Source organism: Lycorma delicatula, chromosome 9 (genome assembly GCF_047948215.1).
Source record: "Lycorma delicatula isolate Av1 chromosome 9, ASM4794821v1, whole genome shotgun sequence".
NCBI lineage: Eukaryota > Metazoa > Arthropoda > Insecta > Hemiptera > Fulgoridae > Lycorma > Lycorma delicatula.
In genome coordinates, this window is record NC_134463.1 from 7234817 (window position 1) to 7260868 (window position 26052).

Genomic DNA, 26052 nt, shown 5'->3' on the forward strand with positions numbered 1-26052 from the left:
TTCCAAATTAAAATAAAAATCGATCTGGGGATAAAAGTAATTTTAAACTTTATAATTTGGGCTAAAATTGTGAAGTTAATGTATTATGCAAATGCTAGGAAAAGGAGATCAAGGTAAGAAAAAGGGATAGATGATGAGAAACGATCTGCATCCATGGAGAAACTGAAGGTCAAGACTAGAATTGTCTAGTCTTAGAAAAAAAAAAATTTCTTTTAAAGAACTTTGCATTGTTATAATGTAGCATTGACTTGTAGTCAATGTTAACAATTCATATGACAATTCGCTGACAATTAAATAAATTAATATTTTTGTAAACTCAAACTAATCAATAGTATTCTATTAACAATTAAAGTAAATAACTTAAAAAAACAAAAAAACACTGAAACTGGAATAAAAGAGCATTTAGCTGATTATAATACCAGAGGATGGCTTATAAAAGAACGAGAAATCGGCTGTTACCAGCATTATTTGGATCTGGTCATATAATTAGTTTGTTACAAATATATATAATATTAAAAAACCTAACGTAATGAAAAGGAATTAACATAATTGGCAGTGAAAAAAAATGATATTAATCATTTGTTATTTGCGGATGATCTTCCAACATTAGAAAAAGAGCTGGAATTCCAAGTAATATTTCAAAATAAAATGCAGAGTAAACAGAATAACAAATAGCATTTAAAAAACTAAATATTTTTCAAAAAAAAATTTCGCCGAAGTTTTTAAACACGAAGTAAGGAATAATTAAATAATTTTGAATTAAAAGAAAGAAAAAACATAGAACATCGTGAAAAACTGATAATTACAATGTCATTAATGCAGAGAAATCGCTAGCACAAGGAATTTTAAATGCGGTCCATAATCAGCCGTCACAAAAAAAGGAGAATAATAGGAATTAGAATAACTTACTTTATCAACAGCAATGTAGGAACCTTATTACTGAAAAACGATAGGATGAGGGAGCCATTACCTACTTGCCATTTTTAATTTATTAAGAATCTTTTTGTGAAAATCATAAAAAAATTAAACGGTTATCCACGAGATATTTCTTTGTTAATTTTACTCAATATATCGGGAGATATTTTTGGACTAATTTTTTTAATTAAAATAATTATTAGTAAGAGTTATTATTCCTCTAATAATAATGTTTATTTTTAAGGTAAAAACTAATTTTACCAAGGACCCAAATTGATCAGAACCAAATTTTTATAATGAACATTTCGATTTTTTACGCAATTCTACTCGTGGGTCATTATTATTTAACAACCTTAAAGCATTTTTGAAATAAAACTGTCAAGGGCAAAACCCGGAAAGTTATGCAACCCTTGCCGGCTTTTTTTATCTATGTACTGTATCTCGTACACGTTTCAAATTGTTTGTTTGTAATAAAAAATGTTATGTTATTGTTCGTAACTATTATTTATTTCTTAATTATCTTTATTTTTTTGTCATCATTCTTTTATGGACTTAGTCTCAATATCCACTGATTTCGATGATTGATTTACTATTGATTTTTAGGTCGATAACTAAATCTACCGATATCGATTGTTTGTATATATTGGAAATTGAGCATTGCTTAACAATTGTTATATATATTGAAAATTGGGCATTGTTTAACAATTGTTATTTATATTAAAAATTGAGCATCGTCCGTAGTTTAATAATCGAATTAAGATTCCAGTTCTAGGTTTTGAAATTGTTACAAGACTGCCCAAAAAGGAATGTAATGTATTTATGGTGTATGTATGTGTGTTTGTTCCACCGTAGCAGCTCAACGGCTGAACCGATTTAGATGTATGATCCCGTGTCGGAATTCTTAACCAGGAGTATCATAGTCCAGTGGTCCCCAAACTTTTCCCAGTCGCGGCGCCCTTTTTCAATTAAAATTTTTCTGTGGCGCCTTACCCTAAGTAAAAGTATAACTACTCCTAAGTAAGAGATAAAAATAAATAAAACTCGTGTATCTTCATTATTTTTTTACTTTATTGACATTAAATTAATAATTATAAATGTCTTGGTTCAATTAATTACGAAGCTTTTACAATATTTCGCGGCGTCCCTGTGAAGAGGCCGCAGCTCCTCGGGGTGCCGCGGCGCACAGTTTGGGAATCACTGGCATAGGCTATACATGCATATGTATAGATAAATTTTAAAAAAATTGAAAAAATTATATTATGTACAAAATTGTCACCGCACGCTCTTTAATTATCCTATATCAATAATAATTATCCTATATTAAACAGCACTGTTTTTTTTTTTGGCAGTTAGTTTAAAATATTTACCTCTTGTTTATAACAGTTTGTGCTTGTTTTCTTGTTATAAAAATTATTTTATAATTTATCGTTTAGGAAAAACTAATTTTTAAGTTAATTGCTTTTAATGTTTAACAAAATCATTGCAAGTTTTTCAAGTAAACTAAAATATTTAAAAGTAATATTTTTATTAATTTAACCTTTTTCTTAATATAAAACCCCACCACCTATCTAACGTTTTACTTCCTTGTACAAAGTAAAGGAAGTATTGTGATCGCGAAACATTTCGGTTTCCAGATTTCAGCGGAAATATCTATTTTGATCATCCCTGAATCCATTTTGACTAGTTTCGGCGTGACGTCTGTACGTACGTACGTATGTATCTCGCGTTTTTTTTTTGTTTGTTTAACCTCCGGGTCCGCCGACAAGCAATTCTTTCCGCAGAGGATGAGATGAGTGTTTTGTAGCGTGTGTGAAAAATGCCGTGCCTGACCGGGATTCGAACCCAGGACCTCCGAGTGAAGGGCCGAGACGCTACCACTCGCGCCACGGAAGCCGGCGAGTGGTATAATCGTATCTCGCGTAACTCAAAAACGATTAGCCGTAATATGTTGAAATTTTGGATTTAGGACTGTTGTAACATGAAGTTGTGCACCTCCCTTTTGATTGCAATCGACTGAACTAAAATCCAAAGTTTTTGGATTTTAGATTTTTACTTAACTGCAGTAATAAGCCCTAATCGAGAGCTTTTTAACGATATATCATAAGTGGTACTTATTTTCATTGGGTTCCAGAGTTATAGCCAAAAAACATATTAATTAATGAAATATTTGGATCTTAGGGGAAGGTTTGAATCAGACTTCGTCTCCTATTTGTTTTTTAACTTTTTTTTTTAATTTAAATATATTGATTTATTAATGATTATTAAACTCTCATTGGAAAAGGAAATTTACGACGAATAATAATTCAATAATAACAACAAAAAAAAATATCAGAAGTCTTTAATGAAATAACATTTTTTGTACTTTTCATTTAAAAAAAAAAAGTGTAAATGTAATTTAACAGGCGTACAAGGAAGTCATATGTTGTCCACATCAGATTTTTTTTCTTTTATAAAATCATTGATTCTATAGTACATGCTATTGCACTATGATTTTAAGTAGAACGTTTTCTGAATTGCATATAAAGCAAAATAGAAGCTAATATATATTCACACACAAATACCACCTACATATATGGAAATATATTACTGATTTTTTGTTAATTTATTTCTGGGTTCAGAGACCTAAATATAAAATATTACAGTTCATTGTTCATTGTTTTCTAGTTGAAAGAAATAATATCTGTCTAATATGTCACCCCGTTTTTAATTGTATATAATTTATTGAAAATTAAGTTAATAAAAACAATATAAATATATTACTATACTTTGAGTACGTTTCGATATAAGTTTTAAAGACATTTTATATCGTAATAAAAAAAAAAAAAATAAAGGATTACCAAAAAAAGAGAAAAAATGTAAATTATTTATTTTTATAGATTTCAATATGTCTAATATTCCATTAATATTTTTTTTTATTTTTCGATAGGAAACGTCCTTCACTAGATAAAAACATTGATAAATGTATTAATTATAATGAATTATTTACATTAATTAATCAACATTTAGTTATAGCTTTTATTTATCCTTGTTTCAGGTGTGTTCTTGACGTTTTACGAGCTGCATTTGATGTAACGTTATTTTAATTGTGAATGACAGACGTCGTAAGTTACAATATGTATTTGATTTTGATTGATAATAGTGAAAATCAATAGGACAGGCCTGAACTGGCTAGTAAGGTAACACAATATATTAACTATCAGATTAAACAACTTTGATTAGTTATTACTGCAGGGTTAACATTTACCTATATGAATGCTTAATGTCGGATAATACAAGTTGTGATATTCTGTCACGTTGTCACAGTATTAAGACATTATGTCATGTCTATGTCGTAAGTATTGTTATCTAATGAACAGATTGTCTGTTACTTTAAGTATTTAGTTTCTTCTTGCTAATATAATACGCTTATAAATTGTTTTTAAATAATACTCTTTTACGAGTCAATTTTTTAAAAATATTTCAAGATATACGGTATTCAATTTAATCCTTAAATAATATAGAAAAATGAAATTTATCAAATTTTCCAGCCTCAAAATGATTAATTTTTTCGCTATGAGACCAGGATACCCCAGGGGACTCCATGGGGGTCGCCTCAAAAATTTTAAATAGAAATGATAGGGTTGTGATAAACTATTTAAAATTTTTAAGTAAGAAATATTGGGCTACGAAAACACAAAATGGAGAGCATTTATATTTTTTGCAGTTAGTCTCAAAAATATTCTATAGTACTAATTAAATAACTGCAAAAAAATTAAATACTAAGAACAAATAAAATTTAGCAAATGTTCCTACTTCTAAAGGATCTGTTTTCACCCGAATAGCAGGAGCGGTAACGTGTTTAACTGTTATTTATGTTTGTTCCCTTCTGTAGCTTTACAACCAATTTGGCCCATTACAACCAACATTTGGCTAGTAACAGGTCTTCGGTCTGGATGTAACATAGGCTATCTTAAAATGGAAGGTTCTGCACTGGGAGTAGGGACAAAATTTAAAAATTACGCTGTTTTCAACATTTAATAGTGGTATTCCATAAAAAGATAAAAAAAAAAACAAAAAAAACACCTTTTGTCTCTTGTAATTTTTTCTAGATATAAGCGAAACATTTTCTCAGTAAAATGAAGCATAATCGCGGCTAGCGCCTGCCAGCGCGCTTTATCTTGTCGGTATGCGTTGCATTGCATCGCTGTTACCATTCAAATTTTTATTTAAGTAGCACATCGTTTCTAAAAACCAATAAAACTTGTACAAGTATCGTATCTAGATGATTAGTATATTAATGCTATACAAACAACAAAAAACACGTTAAATAAAATAATTATTGAAGAAAAAAAAAACCCGAATACTAACTGTACATATCTACCTAGAAAATGTTGAAGAGTTTTACCGCTAGACCATCCGCGGCCAACCTTTTTCAATAACGTGCCACTTTTTGAGTGTTGAATGTTAAGAGTGCCACTTTCATGATGAAGTTCTTTCCACCCTCTACCTTTCCTCTATCTTTAAGCTTATAACTTCACTTAAGTCTTACGTGATAATTTTCTTAACAGACATATTTTTTAAATATTACCCTAAATATCACGTCAAGCAGCAACAAAAATGAAAACGATTAAACGAAAAGATTTTCCGTTCAGAATAATTTTTATTCAGATGTTTACGGATACACAGGTAACATATTTCATATTAGATATTTTTAAATTTAATTAGGTACTGTAAAAATGTATGATTTTAATGTAATATTAATAAAAAAGTTATATAGATATTTTGATTTAACAATAATGAGTCAAAATATTTAATTTTATATTGAATTAGTGTTGTCCTTTTGGAAGTCATTAAATCTTGATTCAAACGAGACTTTTAATTTAGAAATTAAGTTTTCATACCTATCATAATTAGGAAGGTTGTTAAGTTAGTCCCCTAACTCTACCATTCGTTTCAAATAACATCAGAAATAAGTAACCTTTACCTTGTAGTTTTACTTTAAAATTATTCAAATGTTCCATAATATCTGTAACAAATGCCAGATCCCACAACCAATCTTATTTTTTTGTAAGCAAGCAGTCATTGTGCAGTTCACCTTTTTCTTCTAAAAAATGTAACACGCTCTCGCAAAGATTCCGAGATCTGTCAAGTGCCTTGCCATTTGAAAGCCAGACTACATTACAATACAGGATTAATGCACTGTCTTCTTCGACCTCTTCGGGAAACAAGCAACGAAATTCTCGGCGATTAAGCGCGCGTGATCGAATTCTGTTTATACACCGAACTACCGGATCAAGAATGTTAGATAAATTCATACCTTTAGCGCAGTATGAAGTATGCAGTGATAGTTAAAAATGTCTCTTTTCAAGTGATTTTCGAGTATAAACAACTTTTATTTTTACCGATCATAGCTTGGGTTCCACGCGTACTTATGCTATCTAATTTTTCCCATTGTAAGTTATTGTTCTCAGGGACTGATTTTATTTCATTAAAGATGTGTTTGCCTCTCTTTGTTATCAATTACCGCAAGTCTATAAAAGTTCTTCAATAACATCAAAATTTTCATTGATACAACCTACAAAAATATTTAATTGAGCAATGTCAGTATTATCAGTGCTTCCATTAACAGCTAAAGAAAAATATTTACATGAGGCCAGTGCAGACAAAAGTTTTGTATTAACGTTCACAACCAGGTCATCTACGCGACGCAACACCGTATTTCGCAAAAGGTCAGTTCGGTTCACGATTTTCTTTAATTTTCGCGTCAGAATCGTAATTAGCAAAGATTTGCAGACTAGCTTTAATAATTTCTTTCCCATCAGAGTAAAGTTTCTTTTTTCGCACTAGAAGTAAAGAAATTTCGTAAGAAGTTTTGATCATTGACGTTAATTCTTCGTTTATTTTGAAAAATCATTTGTTGGATTATTAAGGATTTTTTTTGTTTATTAACGAATTCTGTTCTCAAAGACGAACCGAGAGGATACGTTTCATTAAGATTGTCATGGTTTGCGTGAAATGTCGCTCCAAGTTATATTTTTTTACACTGCCACAGTAGCACCACAAATCAAACAATGTGGTTTCGTGTATCTTGATTAGTAAGAAAAAATAATTCCTCTCGCACATTATTGAATTCACGAATAGTAATATTTTCTTTGTATTTTCATTTTGAAGTAGACGGCTTACTTAGACATAATACGAGAAAAATTTAACAATTTAAAATATACACGAAAATATAAAAATACAAAGGAAATAAGAATTATAGATACTGGCGAATTGTAACCGTACCATTGTATGCGACGTTGTATAAATCTTACCGACTCTACAATCGTATAACCATAATACTATCGTAAGCAGTATGTGTAATCGTTGCTCCTCTACCACGGGAAGGTGAAGGGTCCGAAATTTCCCTTCCTCGAAATCAGGACTATATACATTTGTCGTAAGATTTCTATTTAAATAGTGAAACGACTAATTGTACAGATCTAGTACTCTTTGACAGGTGCAAAGCAGAAACTGTTTATAGGCGATAAATTAAATTATTTGAAATTTTTTTTTAAATCCACAGAGATATCTATAGCACTCAGGAGAGTAGGATTTATATTTACTAAGAATATCGATTTAAATTTAAAAATTTATTGTTCACTTCATATATTTTTTTCGTGATGGAAAACCTAACGGAATATGCTGGTACTAAATTTGTATTTTTAATCGGAAAGGGAAGTTGGTCGAAACACCAGGACATGTTAAAAAAGGAAACGTTGTAGATTTTACACAACGAAACGACGGAGTATTTAGTTAATTTTAAAGAATAGCGAGAGATCGAAACGGATCATGAAAATTTTGCATTCAGGCCGTAAACACAATCCGACTGAGTGATCACCAGTCTCGGTACGTTTATATAACAAGACTAGTTGGATTGACATATATAATCTTACTTGGTGATAAGTAGATAATAATTCAAATATAATAAGGGAAACTCGTGCGTGATCTAATTAGAAAACTTACTTTAACATAATTTGAAAATAGTTTAGACATTCGTTTCCCGGTACATGAAATTTTATAATATGACTTAGATTAGAAATACGGGTATAGTTTTAAAATATCAAAATTAATTTATATCAATTAACCTTTCGAATGCAAATGTTTGTAATGTGTAATTATAAAAATTATTGTACGAGTAAAATTTTTTGTGCTGTGGTTTATAAACGCAGAAACTAATGCAAGATTAAGACACCGGCTATCACTAGACATTGATAATATGTCCACTATGGTGAACATTTATTTAACTTTGACCCTTCATCCCAGTCGCCTATTCAAAATCAAAAGAAGGAAATATAAACCAATACGATTCCTTTCCACCTAAAGGAACGGCGATCAAAAAAATAATTAATGATAGCGTCTCGCCCTTTCATCCGGAGGTCCCGGGTTATAATCCCGATCAGGCATGGCATTTTCACACGCACTAAAAATCATCCATGTCATCCTCTGAAGCAATGCATAACGGTGGCCTCGGTGGTTAAACAAAAAAAAAGTTTACACTTAAGATTCACCATCCTCCTCCCAGATAACCTGTAAAACTAACTAATCAGAATACCGTATTTTCCTAACCGATCTCAAGTAAGATTACGATTGACCAATCACAAAGACATTATATCGTACAAATCACATTTTTAAAACTAATTGTTAGGCAATAAATTCCAACCGATCATAATCCTTGTTTTTTTAAACAATTATAAGGTGTGAATAATTTTTACTAATAGGATTACAACAAACGTTGACCGATAAAATACGTACCGTCCTAGAATTCTCTTATCACTATATCATATATAAAATGAAAACTTTACATTTTATCAGACAGAATGACTGAAAGCATCCAGACAACAATTACTTTTGATCAAACACAAGAGGGAGAATTATCTTTACCAATATGATATTCGATATGGATAAACAAAAGATTTGTTAACAAATCCTAGTCGATTTATTATTCATTATTTTTATACGTATTATAAAACCCACTGCACACATTCGTCATAAGATTTCTATTTAAATAGTGAAACGATTTAATTCTTCAGTTCTGTTAGATTTTAGAGGTGCAAAGCAGAATCTTCTTATCGGCGTAAAATTACAGTATTTGCAGTTTAATCTTTATATCTTTTTTAAAACCTACTGGAATTTTTTTAGCTCTCGATAGAAAAGGAAATATATTTTCTAAGAATTGCGACTAAAATTAACAAATTTATTGTTTAAAAAATAGTTATATAAATTTTAAAAATAGTTTATAGTTCTGAAAATATTTTCGGGCATTTGTTTCCTCGTATTACATGGTCGACTAGAAACATGGGTGTGTGAATCTATGTTAGAATAATAGTTTCTCTTTCTGTGTGACTAGTAGGTATTTATAAGGTATCTGTAGTAGTAGGTAAATTGTCAATATCTTAGTACTTAAATAATTAATATCTATCTATATATTGTGACTGGTGATAAATATATCTTGAATATTAATTTCTATGATAATAGAATTTAATAATCTGCTTAATTTTATTGCGGTTTCTCTTTTTTTTAATCCTTGAATTTGCTGCTATATTATTATAATATTCATTTATCTATGCGTTCCAATTTATCTTAATTATATCTGAAATATGAATAAGTTAATCTCTAAACGCATCAGAAATCTTAACTGGCGATTTTGTTATTATAATAATTGGTCATTTCGCAGTAAATTTAAGGAAACGTTTCTGTATAGAAATAACGACAAGCGTACAAATGTATGTTTTCTTTATATATTAATACGAACTAATATTATTGTTTTTTTTAAATTATTACATATGTACATGATTGATTGTAAACGCAGAATCACTTCCTCGTTAATTACATTTAAAAACAACAAATCACTTTCAAAATGTAATGGATACTATACTTAAAACTAACTTGTTAATTCATTTAATTGCATATTCTTAATGTAACATTTTGTAATAAATCTGTGATATATTGTAATAAAACTTTTACAAGTTAATGATTTTCCACAGTAAATATCCATTCCGTTTAAAATTTCCAGACGAGTAACGTTTTACGGCAAGTTATATCATTTACCTTTTAAATGAAAGTTTCTTTTAACGGGAAATTATATAAATAATTGCGTACAAAGGGTAAACTTTCTCGCATTAAGTTTTACAAAGGCAGTGGACTAATGTAAGAATATGTAAAAGGTAAGATACCGCCATTCACTAGATATTAATAATTACGCAATATGATGAATATTTAATTTTGTCCCTTCATCCCAGTCGAGTGTTACTCGTAAAGAGAAGGAAATATTATCCTAACTCGATTCTTTTCCTCCCAAAGTAAAGCCTATAAAAAAATTATCAATGACAAAAAACATTCATATTTACATATCGCAGATTAAACTTACGATTCATCACCTTCCATAAATTACCTCAATAACTAACTAATCAGTAAACGGTATTTTCGTAACCAATCCCATGTACGATTAAGATTGACTAATCAAAAAGACACTACTTTGCACTAATCGTATTTGTAAAAGAAACTGACCATTTATAAGCCCATTAATTACATCTATTCATAATCCTTGTTTTTTAGATATACGATATGTAGGAAAAACTTATTCGGAATACAAAAAATGTTTACCGATAAAATACGTACCGTTCCCCAATTCTGTGAACAGTATATTAACATTTTTCAATAAGGTTCTTTTTTTTTAGCGTTGATTCTTATGCGTACCGCTTTCATTCTTCCACCCTCTAACTTTCCTGTTTTTTTTTCAAATATTGGTCCCAAAATAAATAAGGAAGTGCTTAGGATAACAGGCCTGTTTTTTACCTTTTAACTCTTAAATACTAGTAGTACTTTAAAAAAAAAAATTGGGCTGTTACCGAGTGTCCTTCATTTAACAAAATGGCCGCTAAATCATAAGATTTAGAAAATGTCTCATGTTTGGAGCCCATAAACCACATGTGAGACGGCCGGAAATAATCTGAATTGTTTACAGAAGTAAGTACTTTTTATGTACTTTAAGACCGTATAAAATTTATTTGTTACTCAAAGGGATTGACGAGTAATGAAGCCAACAAAATCGCTAAAAACACCGTTCCTTCTAATCGTGAACGATGTATGTAAATCGGAATATTTCCCTTTTTTGAAGATCAGGCTATTAGCACAAATAAATGTAAAAAGAGTATAACCTAAGAGATAGAAGATGAAAAATGCAGAGTACTCGTGAAAAAAACCAGAAACGATCCGGCATATAATCGCAAGGTGTAAAAAGGTTGCTCAGAGAACACGAAAGACACGATAATGTAGCAAAAGCGCTGAGTAAGGCACTGCTGAGGAAGTACACAAAGAAAAAAGTTGAACCTTTTTATAAATATGATCCTGAAAAAGTAATAGAAAATGAGGAAGTCAAAATATACTGGGACAGAACCATAATAACACTGAGTAAAAAGTAAATACACTGTATTTAATCGTATGTGAAAAGAAGCCACTCCTGATTAATACAACTGTGCCTAACACAAACTCGAGAATGGGGTAGAAAAGAAGGAAAGATATAAAAAAACAAACACCGGTCTACTCATCGTCTATTATACCAGTGGTGAAATCGGCAGCAGATTTCATACCGCAGAAGACATATCTGTATAAAGTAACGGCAAAAAATTGCGTTGTTGAAGCGATGCACGGAGCATCCTGATCCCCCTATGGGAAGACCACACGCCTTTTGACGATCCCGGTCGCCACACCACCCCTTCCGTTCATAGTCCTGATGGGCTTTACCGACGATCGTTTTTTAGACCTTATAAACATTATAACACGACACGGTCGTGTTTGGCCTCTGTCAGGATGCCACCGATGTAACTGCCTCGGTAGAAATTTCCATCAGTGCATTTACACAACCTACTATTTACTTCGTATGGCCGGTTTCAACCACGACCGCTACCATAATTTACAATTCTCAAATATCAAATTAAACTTTTCATTTGTATGTAAGATACTCACCGGAGATATACACGTAATCTACAGCCTTGGTCAAAGATCCTCTGTAGATTGAAAAGCTGCCTTTTACGAGGATATGCGATGAGGAAATAATAATAATAAAAATTCCTTGAATTTTTGCATCTCTGTTTAACGTGTTGAAATATTGTGTGCTGAAATAATTTCATGAAAACGTTATTAATTGTTGTTAGTTTGCGGTTAATTCACTTATTTAATTTTCTATTATGTTATGTAATTACTAGTTTTAACTATTAATATGAGTTGTACCAACCTTTTTTTTTTACTACAATTTCCCTTGATCAGTTGAGGAAAATGTTGAGGCAATTCCTTTTTTTTAAATCTCTAGAGAATCTACTTAATTGTTCTTTAAGTTATTTATTTATACTTATAATTTAACAATCGGAATAGAATATTTATTTATTCGTGTAAAGATAAAAATATTACTTAAAAAAATGAACAAGGATTTTTTTTATTATTCATTCCATAGGTGAGATAATATTTATCGATTGTATCTTTTAGGTATATTTCTCAAAACAAATTCGCATGAAATTTCTTTTTTATTAATTTTTGGAAACGATATTAATTATTCTAAATATTATCAGACATATTATGTTTTTTAATAATAATAATAGCAGTAAAAAAATAATAGAAATGTAAGAAATATATATTATTCTGCATATGACATTTAAAATTAAAAGAGAAAATAGTTCGATGTAGAGCATATATTTTAATATACTCTACCGTATTATCTGACGTAGAGGAAAATATATTGGACTTGAATGATTTTTCAATTCAACAATATGTCAAATATGAATAATAGGTATTTCATATTAAATATTATGAATATTTATCTGATCTATTAAATATATATGTTAACGGTTCAACATTATGTTTTACAATAATAAAAAAAGGAAATTATAATATTTGTGATTCATTTAATACTTTCAATATCAAATCTCATTTTTATTGTGAAAAAAAAATCGTCTAACATTCAGTAGTAAAATTATGGATTATATGTCAAAAGAGGAAACTTAAAATTTAATGTTATTAAACCAATATAATTGTATTTATTAGAATATTTTTTTAAATTTTTTAAAATTATTAATATACAAAAAAAGATCTTGCTAATATTGGTTATAAAGTTCTTTATTTTTATGAAATTTCAAAGTACATAGTAAAAAAAGAAGATTGATATTAACTGAAACATTCTGGTATCTGGTTATTCTCTAAGCTAAAATGCAGGTTAAAAGATCTGTGGTTTGACTGCTGAAAGGACACTTTGAAAAAAACCATGATGTGTAGCTGGAAGCGTTAAAAATATTTTAAACTGGAAGAGAAGTACAGAGATAAGTGTACGGAGTCTAAAGAAAATCCTACTTTAAATTAAATAACAGCTAGAATAAAAAAGTAGTTTTTCCATGAGAATCAGGCGGAGTCGAGAAAAAGCGTCGGTTTCGTTCTGTTTTATAAATTTAGCATCAATGTTTTAGTCCAGAAAATTCTTTCTAGAAGCGTCCATTTCATCCTGCTTTCGGCGACGTAATATATTCATTGCCTTTTATGTATTATTATTTTTTGTTCTATTTATTTATTTATTTATTTATTTTTACAAATGAATGTCATTTAAATATAATTGTAAATGAAAAAAAAAGAGTTGTGTAAATTTAAGGTTAAGTAAGGCCGTCTTCCGTGGCGTGAATGGTGCGTCTCGGCCTTTCATCCGAAAGTGCCGGGTTCGAATCTCGGTCAGGCATTGCATTTTCACACGCTACAAAAATTGTCATTCATCTCATCCTCTGAAGCAATACCTAACGGTGGTCCCGGAGGTTAAAAAAAAAACAATAGAAAAACGATCTTCATGATTCTGTTTGGACACAAAAAATCTGAAATGTAAATTATAACGCAATAGCAAATCTCGTCACGATAATGACCCATAAATTCATCACACCTAGTTTTTTTCCCGTTTAGCCTCCGGGAACACCGTCAGGTATTACTTCAGAGGATGAATTGGGATGATGATATGTATGAGGAGTGAAGTGTAGTCTTGTACAGTCTCAGGTCGACTATCCCTGAGAAATGTGGTTAATTGAAACCCAATTACCAAAGAACACCGGTATCCACGATCTAGTATTCAAATCCGTATAAAAGCCTTTACTAGGATTTGAGCGTTGGAACTCTCGACTTCAAAATCAGTTGATTTGCCAAGACGCGTTCACCACTAGACCAACCCGGTTGGTTATCACACCTAGTTTAAAAGGTTTTATGTAAACGTACAATTCCACATAGTTGTCGAATACCTTACCTATTAAATAAGAATCTCTGGTTACTCTTTTTTCTACAATTCCGCTTGAAGAGTTATGGTTTGAATGTTGGAAGGACATTATGAAACAAACCCATCATGATGAATATCTGAAAGCGTTTTGAATAAAAAAAGATTTCAAAAATATTTAACACAGTGAGAAGAGCGTTCACACAGTTCAGCATGCCAAAATTCACCGAAATTCTGGTGAAGCTCAGTCCTGCAAGTGAAATTTTCATTTTGTTCACGACACAAATTGGATGTAAAATTAAAATTATTTCATGAGGAAATGGGTGTTGAAGATTTCTCTTAAGGAAAACATTCATCCGTTTCCAGGATCTTGTAACTTGAAGGTATATCCAAGTGATCTGTAAAACCTTTTCAGCTAGATACTCTTTCACTGAGGTAACATCGAAAACACACACACATATATACTGTGTGATAGTATTTTTAGAAAACTATAAAAAATTAAAATTTTAATTCAAATGCCTTAAATACTTCGTTTATACGAGATCTAATATGATATACAAATCACTACCGAAACTAAAATTACTGTTCTGTAAAGCGAGTAATACATTCAAATCTATTATGGAAAGTGAATGAGTGAGTGTCTGATTTCTCCGTTTTCTTTTTCACTGAGCCAGAAGGGGGCATACTTTTATAATATAGAATGTAATAATTGTATTATAATGTCGTATAATTGTATATGTATCCAATGAAATTTTATTAATAATCAGCCCAATAAGTGATACTTTCGCTTTCTTAATCTCAGAGAATATCTATAAGCGAAAAAGTTATTTTAACCTAAAGATTTTGTTGCATTTGAGGTAATTTAAACCATAGTCATGAAATAGGCTAGAAAATTAAAAGCAAAAAATTAAAATTGTTTATATTGGGAATCAATACATACATATTGTGTGTACTCAGTAAGGAAGTAGACGGTAGTAGAAGTTTGATATACCATTTCCTAACCTACAAATTGCATTTATATGACCATCCATCCAGTGGTCGGTTTGCTTGACCAGGCTGCTTCCTCTATTACAGTTAGTTACTATACAAACCCTGTTACCTAATTTAGTTAGCTTACAGAGTTCAAGTAAACAGACTGTGCGTATGAGTGTTCAGGCAGCCGATTCACAAGTTCTCCTGTAAATGTAAATTTAAAAAAACGTTTTCCAGTTCATATAAAAAAAAATTTCCAGTAACCACGCGGTATTATATTTTATGAAGATCATACAATCATTTTAAATTTAAATAAATTTAGATATGGTAAACGATCAATAATTATTTTTCACCTTATTAGGCACATCTGATAACCCATGAGTATTTTATTCATTAAAATTGTTTATTGTTACATAGTTTCCTTGAGTTTTTTTAAGAGTTATGAAATCGTCAATCGTTCACTAACAGTAAAAAGTCACTAATATTTTTAATTAAATTTCTTTGATGATTAACAAATAATAAATTCAATTCAGTTTTTGTCATCTGATTGCGAGAAATTTGTAATGCTGTCATTATTAAGAGATACTATGAGAGGCTCAATTTTCTTTTGTATTATATTATCCATTTCCTCATAATTTGGTTCTACAGTATCCTTACTTGTTTTATACACTTTCTCCATTTCTGCTGGCTCGTTTTATCGATGGCTTTTAAGCATACATTTTTAATATCAGATTTTTTAAAAGTAGTATTTTCTGACGCGCCAGAATCTTTATTTTTAAAAAGATAGGGAGGTAATCGAAGCACGGTTTTACAAATGGATCTTGCTATCTCATCGGTTTTATGCACTTGAAAATTATTTTTAATACGCGAAAAGCTTTGCATTATTAACCTGTTAAAAACCTTAAGTTCAACCTTTTCAAAAATCACTCCTTTTGAACTAAGCACGTTTTGATATCATTATTTTTCCAGACAAGGCTGGAAGTTTTTCCTTTATACATGAATGATAAGGGGAGTTGCCTAAGACAATATCTTACAGAAGAAGTAACACATCCTAAACCGTTTCTCAAAGTTCATCTAGTTACGATATAGTCTCCTGTAGATTTTGATTAAAGACCTACCGGGTTGGTCTAGTGGTGAACGCGTCTTCCCAAATCAGCTGATTTGATAGTCGAGAGTTGCAGCGTTCAAGTCCTAGTAAAGTATACGGATTTGAATACTAGATCGTGGTTATCGATGTTCTTTGGTGGCTGGGTTTCAATTAACTACACATCCAGGAACGGTCGAACTGAGACTCAGGTATCACTGCCGATATGTGTAATGATGAGACGCCTACCTTTAAATAAAACTTTTCATGTGGCCTTCGTTAACCCAAGTTTCATCCATATAATATATTCTTTGGCCTTCTTATCTCATTTTCTTTATTTTAGTGAGGTACCGTCTTCACCGTATACTCGTAAATCCCTGTCAATTAAAACACTTTCCCAGTCGGTCCTGTTTTTCGTATTTAAAATTCATACTTTTTAACCATTAGTAAAAAGTTATTCATTGGAAATCTGGTAGATCATTATCGTCATTTACTATTCGTAATGCCTTGTCTATTGTAGGCATGTCACGTTTTTATCGAAATCTTCAATTTTTACTTCAATTGACCTTCTGGATTTTGTTTTCTTAGAAGACCGTAATTCATTAGTACATTTATAGTCGGGAATCATACTGTACACTGAACCAGCACAACTTCCATTTTTGTTAGCAGTTAACGACATCCCAAATCAACAACGTTAGATAGCTCTCCAATTCACTTTTATTGCTATTTAAAATTGTTTTTCCACACGACTTAAGGGCTTTTTTCCCGGCCTTTTATTGGAGGGGATATCGGTCAATCAATCGTGCATTATTATCAAATGAATCTATATCGCACATGGTTTCAAAATAATGGTATAACTCAAGTCGTACAGATATAAATCTAGGAATACACTACACTCTATATTCCAGTAAACTTAAAAAAATTGCATTGTATTAACTTTATATAACATTAGAGTAAATAAATTAAAAACAGAAACACAAAAATTGAATATGAGAACAAAAGAGTGGTCATATGAAGAGATCAAAGATTTTAATAGAAGTGAGAAGACATAACACTATATAAACGTTTGATTTCACGATTACTATATGTTACTATTGTAATATACAGTAATTACTATTGTATTTCTGTTGTATGTATAGATACGACCGTATTGTCAATCGACATTGATACATAGGACGTGACTCAGCAGCATCACGACGACTCACTCACGCTGACGCAACGCTTGTTCATTTTTCATTCTAAAAGCTAACTGAACACAGTTAGTCAGTGTTAATGTTGCCTATTATCGTTACCCAAGAATGACAAAGGACAATTTATTTGTTCCTTTAAAAACCATCATACGCTGCCGACTAACGATTAGAAATTTTATTTAATTATCGACATTTCAGCAACAGTTTGTCTCCTAGTTATTCTTAGGCCTGTTTAAATGGGGATAAGGATCAGCCGGTCGGTTGGTTCAACAAAGCTAACTTCTAAATCGACCGATTCGGCGGCCTCTGTGGCACGAGTGGTAGCGCCCCGGCCTTTCATTCTGCCGTCCCGGGTTCGAATCCCGGTCAGGCATGGCATTTTCACACGCTACAAAATCATTTCATCTCATCCTCTAAAGCAATATCTAACGATGGTTCCGGAGGTTAAACAGGAAAAAAAAGATCAACCGATTTGATTCTTGACGTAGTGGTCAACAATTTTTTTTCACATGTCATCTCATCAGCCCTTTGTTAAAATACGTAAAAATAAGAGGCTAACCTTGTAATACAAAAATAACTTTTTTTGGTTTGTGAAAGATTTTAAGTCCAATCTGTAAATTTTTTATAAATTTTAGGGCTATTTATGATGACAATTCAACACGATGAAAAGAGTAGGTATTAAAACCCGATTGATTTTTAAAATCAATTAATCGTAAAAATAATTGCCATTTTATTAATTAATTGTTTTGCTGAATTTTTTCATATCATCGTCAAAAAAAAAAAATCAATAGTTCACGACTAATATCCATTTTTAAAAACGGTATGGTTTTATAATAAAACGTACTATCATTTCGGTTAACGCATATAATATCGGGAGGAGTGAAAGGGAGTTAATAGAAGGGTGTGAAATCATGAGAGAAGAGAGCTTTAACAGACTAGGAGAAGGGTTATAAAAAAAAGCAAGATGTACAATAACTAACGGCGTCATCACTTTATTGTGACCGTTCCATCCTTCTCACAGTATATCATTCACTCACTCTATTCACTTTCTATTTAACTCCAGAACGGCTCCGTCTCGCTCATAAATTTTAGCTTTGAATAGCTCTGTCCTTTTCCTACGCCTTTTTTCCTTTAAACCACCTCGTCCTCTCACTTCTCCACACACACATATATTGTTAAACCAAAGTTTTTCCTGTCTAAAAACCGCTGTACACCGCTTAAAAAAATGTATAGTATATATATTCGCGTTTAATTTGGAAGGGCACTTTAAAATTTCTGTTCTATAGCCTACCTATGAAATAGTTTAGCGTATGTAAATTTTAGGTAAATGACGGGGACGGAAAGTTAATAGAAAATAATAATTCATTCTTCGTCAGTTAAATGTACCTTAAATTAAGTTAATGTTTGTGGCTGCTTTAACGCTTTACTTTAATTTTCTCTTGATTTTATTTTTAAATGAAAATTTAGATGAATTACTATAAATCATTTTAAAGAGTAGGTAAATATTTTTTTAAAGATCTGAAACGCCTACGTATATATTATTAGGTGTATCATAATTACATTTTACATTATCTGATGAGTTTTTAGAGCATTTTCGTTCGGTGGAAGATCTGCTTGCGCATATATTTAACAGTCTTATAATAATAACACTTGTCTACAAATTAAAAGAAAAATTTCGAACTCGATTAAGAAAATTATATATTCTTGATGAAAAAATATTCTTTACACTTAATCCTTAAATAAAATGTATTTTTTTCTACTACTACCAGATTTTTAATTATGAATCTTAAAAAATAAGAGGATAATTGTAACTTTACGATTTCAATGTTTTATAAATTATGGCCTTATAATCTGTTATCAGTTTTTAAGGATTTCTTTTCTTTTTCTGTTTAGCCTCCGGAAGCAGCGTCACGTATTACTTACAGAATGAATGAGGATGATATGTATGAGTGTAAGTGAAGTGTAGTCTTGTACAGTTTCAGGTCGATCATTTCTAAGCCACCGGGTTGGTCTAGTGGTTAACGCGTCTTCCAAAATCAGCTGATTTGGAAGTCGAGAGTTACAGCGTTCAAGTCCTAGTAAAGCCAGATATTTTTACACGGATTTGAATACTACATCGTGGATACCGGTGTTCTTTGGTGGTTGGGTTTCAATTAACCACACATCTCAGGAATGGTCGAACTGAGAATGTACAAGACTACACTTCATTTACACTCATACATATCATCCTCATTCATCCTCTGAAGAATTATCTAAACGGTGGTTACCGGAGGCTAAACAGGAAAAAGAAAAGAAAGGAAAGGTCGATCATTTCTGAGACGTGTGGTTAGTTGAAACTCAACCACCAAAGAACACCGGTATCTACGATTTAGTATTCAAATCCGTATAAAAGCCTTTACTGGGATTTGAACCTTAGAACTCTCGACTTCGAAATTAGCTGATTTGCGTACACGTGTTCACCACTAGACCAACCCGGTGGGTTTAAGGATTTCTTTGTAATAACTATTATGTCAGAATTGATAAAAATAAATATAAAATTGATAAGAATAAATAAAATCTAAATTTGAACGTGTATTTTGTAGAAATTGATGTCTATTAAATGAGAGATTGCTTTTTATTTTGTACGAAAAAGCCTTTTCTTTGTAAAAACCATCAGTACTCATTCATTATAGATTTATCTCAAGCTTCGTGTTAACGCTGTTCTATTTATAGGTATCTTGATGAAACTTTTATCTTTGTTCGACTTTCTTAGGCGGCAAAAGTTTTTGGAAATAGTCTAGATGAAAATGTTAAAAATGAATTTTCAATGATGGTATTCTGTTGCCTAAATTTTTATAGTTCCTTATGTGTTTGTATAGTAATAGGTCATATATTTCAGTTTTTTTATTTATTTCAAAGAAAATCTTGAACAACTTTTTGAATGATTTTCTTCTGCTGTTTCCTCCTTAGGATTCAATTTACTATCAAATATGTGATCCCAAATAATTTTCTGATTTCTGGCCCGATGAATGTTGTATCTTTCAATTTAGCAACACTTAATTGCGGATAAATCTGAATTAAATATTTAAAGCCTTTCCCATTTATCTAACCCTTTTAAAAAAAATGTCATTATTCATAATTTTATATATCAAGTTTGTAAATTAACATTTTAATATCCTGGAGTGAAATTATCTCTTTTTGGACAGTCTTTAATTAAGAAGTATTGATTGGTAGCATAAACACATGTACCAACAGTGTTTTGTAAAGCCATCCAGTAGATCGATAAAAATCGTTACAGATTTATCGTTAGTGTTTATCACATATAATTAAATCTAAATACGAACCAATACTTTCATATTTTTTCCTCATTTCTATAGCACAAGTTACCGGTATAGAGAAAAAAATTATTCGAATAATAAAAATTGTCTCACTAAAAACCGATATTTTAAATTACGCTCCATTTTCGATATACAAAATTCTAAGCCACAATATTTGATATCTGTCTAGTGAAATTAGAGGTTATTAAAAATGTCAATTATTCGTAAGAACAACGTTCATTTATTGCAAAACCTATTACAAAAACGGGGAGTGTTTGGCGGAAAGAATGAGAGAGTTACGAACTCGTATCGGTAGACGCAATGCCCAATCTCGGTCAACTGTTGAAGAGCTGATTTAAAAAGTTTGAGTATACTTATTCCTCAAAGATGGTACACCGTGTGTCCGTCTACGTTCCTAAAACATCGCTGAACTGAATGAAAGTATAACAATTAATATTAAAACATCAATACGCCATCGAGCACAACAATTAAACATTTCACGGGCTACAGTAAAACAAATTTTCACAAAAAACCTCCTTCATGTATACAAAATTCAATTGACGTAAGGTCTGCTTCCTAGAGACCACTAACAATAAAGAGACCTCATCAGTTGGGGATCGAACATAAGGAAATGGATGAACACCTGCCGACAGAGCCACGGCGGGGTTTTAATTTTTTTTTTGAGCTGTAAAGGTAATCCCTTACAGTATACATCCGTTACAATAGAACTTTTACACATGCATATTCATGTATTTGAAACATATTCAAAATTCTTGGAACGATACATAAAAATTAGGTTTACTCGTATAATTAACAAAATGGCATGGCATATTTAAAAGGATTCAACAATTGAATCAAGGGAAAACCTATGTGGCGAAAAAATGTAAAGATAGTAGCACTGAAACTTCTCATAATAAAAATTTATCATGTGTGCAAGTGTATGTTCTTTAAATGATGTTTCGAACTGTTTTTTGGATTGTTGAGTTTAAATTTTGTTAATTATTATATAGAGATTGGTTTAATGTAATCTTGATGAGTCGATTTAATTGTTGATGCGCTTATAAATAAAGATTAAAAAAAAGAATTATAAATTATTAAAATTACCTAGATTTCTGATTATGTGAATACAAATTAGCACAAGTCAAACCGGATAATCAGAATCCAACTGATATCTGCTGTTTAATTAAAGCAGCAGATATCATTTCCTACCTAATTTCTTCATATAACAGTGGTAATGAATCTATTACATGGAGACCATATTAGTAATACAGTAATGTTAATTAGTTATGCATTACATAGTCTGAATTAGCAGTACATAATAGAAGCTTGTAGCACTACGTAATTAGATAATCAAATGTATCTATAAATTATTAAATATGTAAATAAACTATACTATATTATTTATACATTTTGTAAATTTACATTCGTTTCATACTCCCAAACTTCCATAAGCGTGAATATCACAGAAAACTTGAGTAGTTTTAATTTCATTCTGATCAGGTAAACTAAAGCAATGATTAGTTAATTGAAGATCTCGTGTTTGATTCGCATTGATGGAAAATAATCTTTTGAATTGATAACGTTCTTACTGGAAACACTTCCCTTGATTTCCAAACTAAAAACAATTTTTAAAAAATAGGGTTTTAATGAGATGGCCGACGAAATATGATTTCATAAATATCTTAACTAAACTTCCAAAAAAATCGAACATGGCAGAAAAAAATGTTTAGATTTATTAAATTACAGAATGTGCCATGGATACTTGACAATTTTTAAAGAAGAGTAGGTTGCCAATTCTGACATTTGGGCGGGAATCGGACTAACTGAGGATTTTGGATGCTAGAGTAACGATTGGAGCAGCGTGAACTGTTGTATATCGTACGTACACTAAAAAATGTGTGAATACAATGCATATACATTGTATTCAAAGAAACGGGTGATTCAAAGAAACGGGAAATTTTGAAGGTTGTGTTGGTAGCCGTGGGCGATCGGTACCACTTGATAAGTGGTGCCAGCCACTCTGTAACCTAACCTGCCATTTAGTCATGGATCCTTGGAATGGTGCGCAACGTGCATTTGCTATCAAAGCGTTTTATAAAAACAATGACAGTGTGGAGGGAGCGCGTAGAGAATTTCGCCGTCATTTTAATCTGGGACGGCACGACCGTGTTCCATCAGCACGTGCAATTAAAACATGAGTATCTAATTTTGAGGAAACCGGTTCAGCGATGAAAAAGAAACCTCCAGGCCGTGAGCGAACCATCCGTACACCACAGAATGTTCAAGCTTTACAAGATGCTGTCACACGAAGTCCACATCGGTCAATCCGTCGCCTCTCAGCATCTTTACAATCGCATAGTTCAAGTGTTCGAAGAATGTTAGTGAAGGACTTGCAATACCATCCTTACAAGGTGCAGCTCGTCCAGGAACTGAAACCGAACGATGCAGTTGTGCTAGCACAATTCTGTAATGCTTCAGAAGATAAATGATAACGAAGAGTTTGTTCACGAACTGTGAATGTCAGACGAAGCGCGTTTCCACCTCAGTTTATTTGTTAACAAGCAAAATTTCAGCTACCGGGCACAAGAAAATCTTACGCAGCTACACCAGCGTCCGTTGCACAGCCAGAAAGTGACCGTGTGGTGTGCTATGTCATCTTACGGTGTTATAGGCCCTTATTTTTTTGAGGATGACAACGGTCTTGCGATTACAGTGACGTCGGCTCGTTAGGTAGCCATGTTTGAAACCTTTGTTGTGGAACAACAAAAGAAATTTCCACCGACTCTAAACACAGCTTGGTTTCAACAAGACGGAGCAACGTCACATACTGCACGAATATCGATGGCAGCTGTACGCCGATTGTTTGGACAACGTGTCATTTCACGAAATGGTGACATTAGATGGCCTCCCAGATCGCCTGATCTCTCAGCTTGCAATTACTTTTTGTGGGGTCACCTTAAAAGCAAAGTGTTCTATAGTAGACCTGCTACAACGGAAGAACTGAAGGCAAAGATCTGAGAAGCAATTGCGGAAATTCCAGTTGAGATGTTACGTCAAACCACGAACAATTTAACAAAGAGACTTTGTGAGTGTTTACGTAGAAGAGGAGGTCACCAGCAAGATGTCATCTTTAAAAAATACCTAAAATGTATGTATCCTAAAATGGCAACATTTGTACAATTCCATGAAATAAAATTCATTTCCTAAAAAAAAATTTTCATAACGTTATTTAATTTTTTAAATTTCCCGTTTCTTTGGTCTTAAATTGCTTCACCGAAGGATAAACTTGAACGCGGTGTGGTTGGAGCAGAATATGGTAACAGCTCTCTCAGCGATGATGGTAGGTCGAGAGAATTCGAAGCCTCATAATTTCTAGAGGAGGAGATGTTCTTGACCGGCACATTTTTCAGATCTGTCCGTATGCGACTATTTTCTCTACAGTTACCTCAGATCTAGAGTGATATAGGGTCATTAACCGACTCAAGGTTTCCATACCAGAAGAAATCACAACCGACCAAAAAAACTCAGTGCCAACAACGATGAGAAATCTGTGGGGTAGACTATATTAATCGACAACTGACAGAGGTATTATTTAAAAAATGAGGTTACGATCGCAAATATAATTATTTTTTCTATAAATCTATATAAATAAAAGACAATCTTCGTCTTATGTGTGCCCCAATAACTCCGAATCTATAATCGATTTCGATGAAAATTTCTCAATTTATTATTATTTATCCCGGGAGTGTTTACATGTTATTATTTATTACAGCAAATGAACTGATTTCAAATTCGAGAGTGCTAAAGTTCAAATCCTAGTAAAGGCAGTTACTTTTATTCGGATTTGAATATAGATCGTGGATACTGGTGCTCTTTGGTGGTTGGATTTCGATTAATCACACAGCTCAGGAATGGACGACCTTTTTTTTTTTTTTTTCTCTCAGCTCCCCTGGGCCGGACCGACTTGTTGGTATTACGCCGCCCAGGGCAGTGTCTTTAAACTCAAATAGGCCTCCCCACCTACCGGCTATATACCGGCAAGGCAGGTTAGCCTACCGGTTAGCTCTTTTTGAGAGTTCTTTATCAATATTGCCCCCTTGGGGACCCAAAAGGGCAATACTAATACACCACATTATTACACCACGCCAGACCCAGTTCGCCGCGACGCGGTACCGGGTCCTTTCAGTATTCAGTGTGCTGTTGCCTGACTGTTACCCGTGTAGTCCTTGGTGGCTCATCAGTGCCAACACACCGCAGCATGCTGGACCTCACCAGCAAGGCTGTCCACCCGGTCCTATTCTAGCCAACACCTTGTCTTCTCTCATCGGAGTATTTCTGTAGAACAACTTGTCTAACAAAACTAGCAAAATTATTCCAGTTTGACTCGCTTCTTAGCATGTAGTCTATTGTTGTCTCTGGAGTTATACCAGTGAGTGCCTTACTATGTCTAAGTGTGTCCCACCTATTGCACTCAAAAAAGGTGTGCTCAGCATCATCTATCAGGAATGGACGACCTGATTCTGTATAAGACTACACTTCATGTACATTCATACATATCATCCTCATTCAACCTCTGAAGTAGTACCTTACGATGGTTCCGGAGGATAAAAAAAAATAAAAAGAAGTTATTACATGTTATTAACATAGACAACGATAGATATAGATAATGACAATCGATATAGACGATATCTCTCGATATATACAACGACGTTAAATTTAGTAAAAGAAGTTTAGTAAAAAGTAAGTTTAGTAAAAGATGCTTTTATTTATACTTTTTTCTTTTATGATTTATATAGCAGTAAGGTTGGTGAAGTTTGAACTGTGGTAAACATTTCACGGGTCATAAGAAGAAAGAAAATTAATTTTGAATTAATATTGTACAATTTATTATTTTCATAATATTGCTCGTTTGGTTGTTTTCGTAAGTTACAAAATGTAAAAAAAAAAAAAAAACGTAAATAGTATTAATATTTATATGGAATATAAAACCATTTTTATTTAAAAGTAACCACGCGTCCAAAACGAAAAAAATATTGGTCGACACACAGTTCGAGCCAAGAGAATGAGAGAATACAGAAGAAATGAAACAGAGGAAGAAACAGCACAAAACAATTTCCAATTAAACTGGCTTTTGCTATAACCATAAACAAATCACAAGGTCAATTGTTGCAAGTATGTGAATTGAATTTGGAAAATCCATGTTTTTCTCTGGTCAATTTTACGTTGCACGCTCCCGTGTAGGAAAACCTAGCGATTTGATTATATATGTGCGCCAAATGGAATTATTAAATACATTGTATATCCCAGAGCATTGCAATGATTTTGATTTATTTAATTGAAATA